The 8200-nt window shown below is 39.5% G+C and overlaps 1 long non-coding RNA gene across 1 annotated transcript; it reads right to left on the reverse strand.

The window, feature by feature from the left end:
• Positions 1-7095: 7095 nt before the first annotated feature.
• LOC146439826 (uncharacterized) lies at positions 7096-7826 on the reverse strand. Its single transcript, XR_014851311.1, has 3 exons — positions 7717-7826; positions 7350-7402; positions 7096-7152 (listed from the first exon to the last, which is right to left on the reverse strand). It is a non-coding gene; the product is annotated as an uncharacterized LOC146439826 (long non-coding RNA).
• Positions 7827-8200: the final 374 nt, after the last annotated feature.

Raw genomic sequence — 8200 nt, forward strand, 5'->3', positions numbered from 1 at the left:
TCAAAAGCTACCTTCTCACCGGGAAGCTATTGCAGATTTTCAGCTCTCCTCAAGTGGTCCCTGACGACTTGTGCTCAGGGTTGTCACTGTCAGTGTGAACACTGTAAAGGACCCAGAAAGAAGGTATGTTTTGATTTCCCATAGGAAACAATAGTGAGCAAACTGGGTGCCTAAGATAGGTTTATTGCTAAATGTGATGTGATATTCAAAATTAGGTACCCTCCAGAAGGATCTTTATTTACGCAAGCAATTCAATGGTATGGTTCTTCCTTAGGGTAAATGAGAAGCTTCTTCCAGCTCCTTCCTTTCACTTCTGTATGATTATTTTTATATGGCTCTAGATATTTCCAGTTTCCTCTAATCTAACCTAAGTTTGAGACTTATGTGAGTGCCTTCTATGACTGACCTCCCAAAGTCCATGTCAAAGTTCGGCATGGATTGTCAGAAAGGCTCTCTCAAAGGCATGACCCCACCAGGAGCCTGGGTATTGGAGCACATCCCAAAGGCAGACTCTGCCCCTGGTCACTTTTTGCTGACTGGCCCTTATTCAGGAAAGTTTCAGTCCTCATGACTGAAACAAAACATCCTCAAGGAACTTATGAATAAGTCCATTTGCTTCCTGCCTCAAACACTTCTAAAACATTAACCTGAAGCATAAACGTTTCTGCCTTTCATTTCCTTGGGGATGACAGGAGAGAGAGACTGAGACTGATTGCAAAAGCTGTAGTGCTTGTCTGAAGTTTTTAGCCTGACTCTGGTCAGGCCCCAGGTGACCAGCTAATGAAAATAATTCGAACTTTACCAAAACAAGAGCCATTTATAATGTGGAAATTCTAGACAGACAGCTCTGCAAAACCCTGGGAACAAACATGGAGATAAATCTTTGAAAGAAACAACATCCCTACCTCACTACTCACAAGGTCAATTTTAAATAGCATTGTGGGGCACAGCCCCCACATGTGGCAGAAAATTAGTTAGTATTAGGTCTTTCTTAAATACATCCATACCTGTGCTCTTGTTCCTCTGGAGTCATGAGGTACAAGGAAATATTTGGCTTTAGAAATATTAGGAAGACTTTTGAAATCCATGCCTTTTAAGTAGATGAATACTGGGATTATTCTTAAGAACAGTTTCTTTAGCTGCAAAAGAGGAAGAAACGAACCACTGAAAATGGTTATTAAAGCCCTGATTTCAAAGAAATACAACACAGCAATGAAACAAGACACAGAACAGTAAGTGGAACATGCATGAAGGAGGAAATCAGCTGGGGCTCTCCAGTAACAAAACTGGAAGCTTTCAGATGTCAAAAACCTCCCAGAAACAGGGAAAGGAGGATGGATTGCATGCCATGGCACATAGGCTGTGCAAGATTGGAGCAAGCCAGCACCAATGGATCCCAGCTGCAGGTAAGCAGTGACAGGGAGCTGCAGCATCCTGGGGAAAGTGTGTGCTGAGTTTCCCAGGCTTGGTGGTCAGCAGCTTGGTGCTTCTGCACTCCAAGCAGTGCAGACCAGCCCCACCCTGACTGCAGGGCTGTTCATCCTGTGCCCTGTCATCCTATGTGCCAGGAGGAGCTCCTTGGTGACCGAGGATCTTGGGATTGGCAGGGACCTCCCAGCCAAGAAGCCTGCAGGGTTTAGGAAAATGCACATTACCTCTTGCTGGCTCAGGACCACCCCAAGGGCACACCTGAAGACCAAGCAATGGGGGAAAATTTGGAATCAGTCTCAAAACTGTTCTGAGACCATCCCAGACACTGAACAAAAGGGTTTTCTCCCCAGTTAATTCAATTTAAAAATGCCATGTAATCTGTTATAATTCAGAGATTTCAACTGCATTAGAATGAAGCGCTTTTAAAGTAAGTTTTGAAAATAGAATGTTTTTAGAGGCACATACTACAGAGCTAATAATCATTTATTTATATGAACTTTGTAAAAAATCTAAAACATTTATATGTGCCTATACACATTTTCATCTTGCCATTTATTAATACTTTATTTCTTAATAGTTGTCTTCTCAGCATTCACCAAAAAGTCTGCAGAGACCTAAATTGCATTTCTGCTTTCTATGGAAAACCAATGATTGGAAAATTGACTTTTTAGCAACTGCCGCTTTTTGAGGGATCTTAGATACGTGCTAATAAGAAAACTTGTAAAATTTATTAAATTAGTTACATCAAATCATAACCTAATCCCACATACTAAACTAAATAATTTTATCTCAGTGTTTATTTCCAATGAAAAACAGTATTTCCCACACTTGCTGTTTTATAGAGTTGAGAAAAAGTTTTCTTTTACTATCTGTCTGTTATCTGTCTGAATAACGTGTGCATATGACACTGTACTAATGTTATGGAGAGAAGCTCTTTAAAAGTATTTACTATTTCAAAAATAAGTAAAAGACAAGAATATTATATAGAGCCTCTATATATCTTCACATTAAACCAATCCCTCAGGATATGGTTATTTCCTTCAAGTCCTCGCTGAAAGAAGAAAATTATTTCTGAAAATGACGGAAAATTCTCTGTGTGGTTAAAATTCCTAAATGCTGATTGCTACATAATGTCATGTGGTGATTTACCAAATTAGCGTGGAACATTATTGCCTACACCATCACTTGAAAGCAGTTTTAAAAACATGTATGCAATCACTGATGAAAGTCAGATCTATGCTTTTTTTCCCAGGTGTCCAACATTATTTTGATGGGACTCATTTCAGTACATTATTGAAACTGTCAGGAATTAGCAAAATGAAATGAAAATAGAAGTAAAACCCTCGAGAGTGTCTAATAGTGTAATTCTGCTCCTTTCTAGCTTCCCTGAGCACAGCTGTCAAGAAGACATCACACCAGGAAAAACACTCAAAGGCTTTTGGTGTGCTCAAGGGAAGAAATATATTTAACTAAAAAAATTGTTATACTGGCCAAAAGAGTTTGGAGGAAATTTTGTTAGTCTGTCACTTTTTTACTACTAGAGGTATCACCTCCAAATTGCAAGATAATGCATTATAGTTTGTTGTTTAGTTAGTAGCAATCATCTTGGGCCATTTCATCAGTGTGATGAAAATTCATACGAAATATAAAAATCTGAAAAACTCTCCATGAAGATTTATAGTTGAATATGTACTACTAGACCAATTTTCAAATTGGAAAATGATGGGAGAATCAGCACCAAAGTCCCAGAGCTCACTACCAGTCCCTACTAACAGACCTTCAAATTTCAGATGTAAACTCCCGTGCCCCAAATTTTCTATTCCCCAAATGGGTACCATTGCCAGGAGCTTCCTGCAGGCAAAGATGGTGTTGGTGCAATGATGATAGGTGAGTTACTTCCTTCCCTTTCCCTCCAGGAAGTGCAGAGGCTAGAGACACTGACATTCACCAGCTCAGGAGGTGTCTGTGAGGCCTGTGGGATCTCCTGCCTCTCCAAGAGAAGCCCCTCTCCCAGGTGAGCAAGTCCCTTCCCATAGCTACAGCTGACTCCCATAGCTAGGTGGGGCAACACACAGCTTCTTGAAGAAAAGGTGTAGGTGATGTTCAGAGTCTGGGTGGCGCAAAATGAAGGGGAACACCTTTCCACTACTAGTCTACAAGAACTTCAGTCCTATCCAAAACATATCACCAGGGAAGCTTGGGAGAGGCAAGTAGCTTCATCCCTATCTCACCCATCCCTGACAGTCACTCCAGATGCCTCCAGGGTATTCCATTACAAGCTTATCACATCCTTTCGACAAGTAGATTCTCAGATTTGCAGTGACAGGCTGATGTTGCCTGAATACATCACTGTTATTTTCCCAAAAATTGCACTACAAAAGTAAATTGACAGAGGCTAGACTGGGTCTTCTAGTAACTCAGCAATCTGATAACCAGCTCAACAATTGTACTAATAATTAACATTCCCTTAAAGTGTGTCCATGCCCTTGAGACTGATTATCTTGGTATCTAAATTACAAGGTCATAAAGTAGCAAGAAGAGAAAAAAAAATATGCTTATCTACTCTATTTGCATCTTTTTTCTAATAAATCTTTTTAGAAAGAAGAAAAATTTGCAGGGAAACTTTTATGGACAAACTAAAGGATAAAACAATTATTTTTTTAATGACTTGTGAATAATTTCCAGAAAACTAGCCATGTCACAGACAAGTTGTTGAGAGAAGAACAAGGCCAGATAGATAGGAACAGCACAGAGCATTCATTTTTTTCATGACTGAGTCACTCAGTTGTAAACCAATGTGAAAATTAAGGTACAGAAAGTTATATTCAAATAACTTTTGGCTTCATTTCAGGTGAGCAAGCATGCTGCAGTTGAGTCAGGCTGAATTTTTTCCCAGGTTTTAAAAAACGAGAACCTTGGCATTTTGTATAGGTCAAGCTAAATGGTATCATAGGTTAAGTTCTGGCACTCAATCTAAATGCCCTAATGTTTGTACTCTACAGCCAGATTTTGAACATTACTTGAATTGTCCACGGCCAAACAAAGAGAGATCACTGCACAAGCCCTCTCCCAGAGTTTTCCACTCTTCCTTCTCTGCTTTCCTGTGTCAGAGAAATGCCATTTCAAAGTGTCAAGAAAACCATTAGCCACTCTCTGCACTTGGAAGGGATGCTGACTTTTCAAGAAGTTTGAGCTGATGTTTTTCATATCATGAAACATTTTGATTAAAAAAACATTTATTGATACAGGAGTTTGAGTGGCATATGCCAACTGACTGGGAAATAAAGAGTCTTTGCTGTTCCTTATAAAATCTATCTTCTAAGGCTTTTCTATAACTATTGTAGCAAAGGCTCATCATTCTTACTAACTTTCTGCGACTGAGTTTCCATTAATCACCTCCTAAGAAAGCAACTGTTCTCAGTTCTGTGGTCTGTTTGTCTCATCTTTTCCTGCCCAGTGTGCTAGGGTAGCCTTCTTTCTATGTTTGCTACAGCATAATCCCTTAGCAGCTCTCCAATAATGATGTTGTTCAGACCCAGATGATCTAATGTCATCAACCAGGCATTTACACACAGTGCCTTGGTTTTGGAATTTAGTGCAGGCTTTAATTGAAGAAGACTAAGAAAATTCTGCAACAGAAAGTTAAGCAGAAAGCATAAATTGAACTGAGTCAGATTTTGTGACTTACAGTCGATGCAGTGGATGTGCTCAAAAACTTTCTTCTGGCCTTACAGATTTCAAAGAATTTTGGGATGTCCCCCATTATTATGAGTAATTCTGCTACTTGAAGATATTTCCTTCCAGCAGCTCAAGTTTTAGCAGAAAAACAACTTCCCTAAGGGAGCCACACTGCAAGACCTGGTGTTAACAGTTGTTTTTCAGATGGGAGAGGGAATCTGCCCTAATCAGTGCTATCAGCAGGTGTATCTCATGTGTACTGCAGAGCGTAGGATGGAATCCTGTTTGTGCCACCTGTATAAAACAAGCTGGAACTCTCACGGGGACAAGGGACATACAGTCACATATCCTCTATTGGTACCTCTGTATCTCCCACTTCAACTCTCTGGAGGACTGGACAACTAGTTTTGGTTGTTCACCAGCAGTTAGGGGCTGTATTGCCCCTCTCACTTTATAGCTACTATCACAGAACATTTTTTCCCTCCACTGGAAGCTGGTTAAATATACAAAAGCTAAAGCCACTCTATTTCTAAACGAGCACTACCACAGAGAGACTCACTGCGTGTTGAGCTCATCCATTTACTAAATACATCCTTGTTTTCCAGACCATCCACGGGCAGACAAGCCATTAATACCATAATAAATATATTTATACCTCAATCAAAACAATAAAAAATGGAGAGAGAGAGGAATTGTGTCTTTCTGGCGCAAAGTCTGATTTTTCCCTATTGCTGTCAATGGAAGTTTCACCACTGGCCTCAGTGTGTCCAAGATAAACCCCATAAAGGGGCTACAGCAAAGACAAACTGAACTCTCAGAATCCCAAAAGCCTCCAATGCAAAGTACAAAGAAGGATCCAAGTATATTACTTAAAATAAGGAGCTATAGTGTGGAAGGAGCTGCCTCTATCAAAATATGAGACATCTAATTCCTAAAGCAGAAAACTCAGTTCCTGACCTGAACAAGTTAAAAAATACTGTTTCTATAGCAGTATTGATTTCTATGGGAATTTGCATATAATAACTGAAAAAAATTGTTTGGATGAAGTTATCTTTTATCAATTACTAAAACAACCCTGCAATTATAGATTATGAACAGCCTTGCTTAGGTTGTAAACCTAGTAAGTTTTGCTTGACTTTGACCAGCTTCCTAGTCTTCATTTCAGCCTCAATTGTTAGGACTCATGGAAATGAATGAATTTCTGCTATTTACACCAGAGGAGAGGGAGCTCACATGAATCATTGTGGATCCTACTTCAGTATGTCTCAGTGCCAAAGCAGTTCCCAAGGGAGTTTGAGCCGTGAAGGAGTCTTGAACCTTGCCTCCAACTACCCTTGGCCCAAAGACTGGTCAGGTCAAACACACTGCTGAGAATATTTTTAAATGGGCCTAAATATTTCTATATAGCTTTTGTACATTATTGATGGTGGTTTCTTGAATATTTTTGTAAGAGTTTTTGTGATGACAGTGGCTCTTTGTGGGTTTTCATATCTTCTTTGAGTGCATTTGATGGGAACTACTAAGCATATAGAGACCTCATTTAAATATAACCCACTCCTTGGAAAGGGGAAGATGTGGCCTGCACTGAGATTAATGAACTGCATGGCAGGGAATTCTGTAAAACCAAGTTTTAACCCATTTATACTTTAGGGAAGATTATGCCCCTGAAAGCTGACTATGGGGAAATTCCCACTTCTCCCATTAAAATGTTCCCACCTACTGCTTTCCAGCAGAAAGAATGCCAGAAAGACCTTTTAGGCCAAAGAATTCAGTCATGTTATTTCTACTATCCCAACTAGAAATGCCTCCTTGCACTATTGCAACTGAAATATTGCCACATTATTTGTTGCTGAGCTTCTTCCAGTAGAAATACCACAAAAATGCTTTTTCTTTGGGATATTTAGACTATGAAATTCTTACAAATTGTATATATCAACATAGCTCAAATGTGTACCAAGTATTTTTCTTTTTTAACATTACCAGTGTTCTGTGGCCAAACTTCCCTTTCCATTTGGAGGACACACCATCAGATTAAAGATCCTGCTGGAAAGAAATTATCACCAGAATCCTTACTTGGTAAAAGATGAAGAAAATATAAATAATTAAGAAATGTAAAAAACCTAATTTTTGTTTTAAAAGTAAGTCAGCATTGTATCTTTCTTGAAAAAGGAGATTGTCTGGTGTATTTAAGCAGGATAGACAGGCAAGTGGTTATCTTTCTGGTTGATTTATTTGTATACCTGTTATGTCCTGGTCCATTCGGTGGGCTTAGGGGAAGGTTGTTTGATTCACTCTGGGTGGTGCATGAGAGAAACAACAAAATTCTTAGGAAGTTCAATACCAAACTTCTGCTTGCAAACTTTAAAACATTAAGGTAGAATAAGGTACTTGGCAAATTTTAAAACAGCATGCAGACAAAGTAAGGCACTTCACAAGCTTTAACTTAGAAAACTTAAACTTAGCCAACTTTGACTTATCCAGACACAACAAGGCTCTTACTAAGGCACTGACTGGAATTTTTAAGTCTGAGTTGCAATATATTTCAAGAAGAAGAAGTTGGAAGAAGAAAGGGAGAAAGGAAGGGTAAGAGTAGAAACATCTCACCACCTGTGGATCCAGTGACAAGATTTGGTTGTTGCAATTTAGATGTCTGTTGGTGATAGTGTTGGTTGAAGTCTTGGCCCACAAAGGAAAGCCCACAAAACACAAGGTTCAATAGGTTAATATAACTCAGGCTAGGTGGGAATGCCCAGGTACCTCCCCTGGGGGTGGAGTTTTATCCTGTGATGTATCATATGCAGTCCTCTGGTGGAAGGCCCTAGAAATGAGTTTAGGGGCACTTGAGGGATTTTTAATTGTTTATCACCTCTTCTATGACATGACAGCTGCCTCTCACATCAGTGTCATTGAGCCAAATAAGTCCAATCAGAAGGGATGAACACCTTCAGGATGAACACCTTCATGTGAATGTCCCAATATCTCTCTGGAGTGGGAGAAAGTTTTACAACTGAGCAAGTTATGCCCCATCAGAAGGGATGAAAAATGTGAATCTCCTGATACCTTTTCCAGAGGGGACTCTTACAACTGGGAC

Source organism: Lichenostomus cassidix, chromosome 3 (genome assembly GCF_008360975.1).
Source record: "Lichenostomus cassidix isolate B80296 chromosome 3, HeHo_3.0, whole genome shotgun sequence".
NCBI lineage: Eukaryota > Metazoa > Chordata > Aves > Passeriformes > Meliphagidae > Lichenostomus > Lichenostomus cassidix.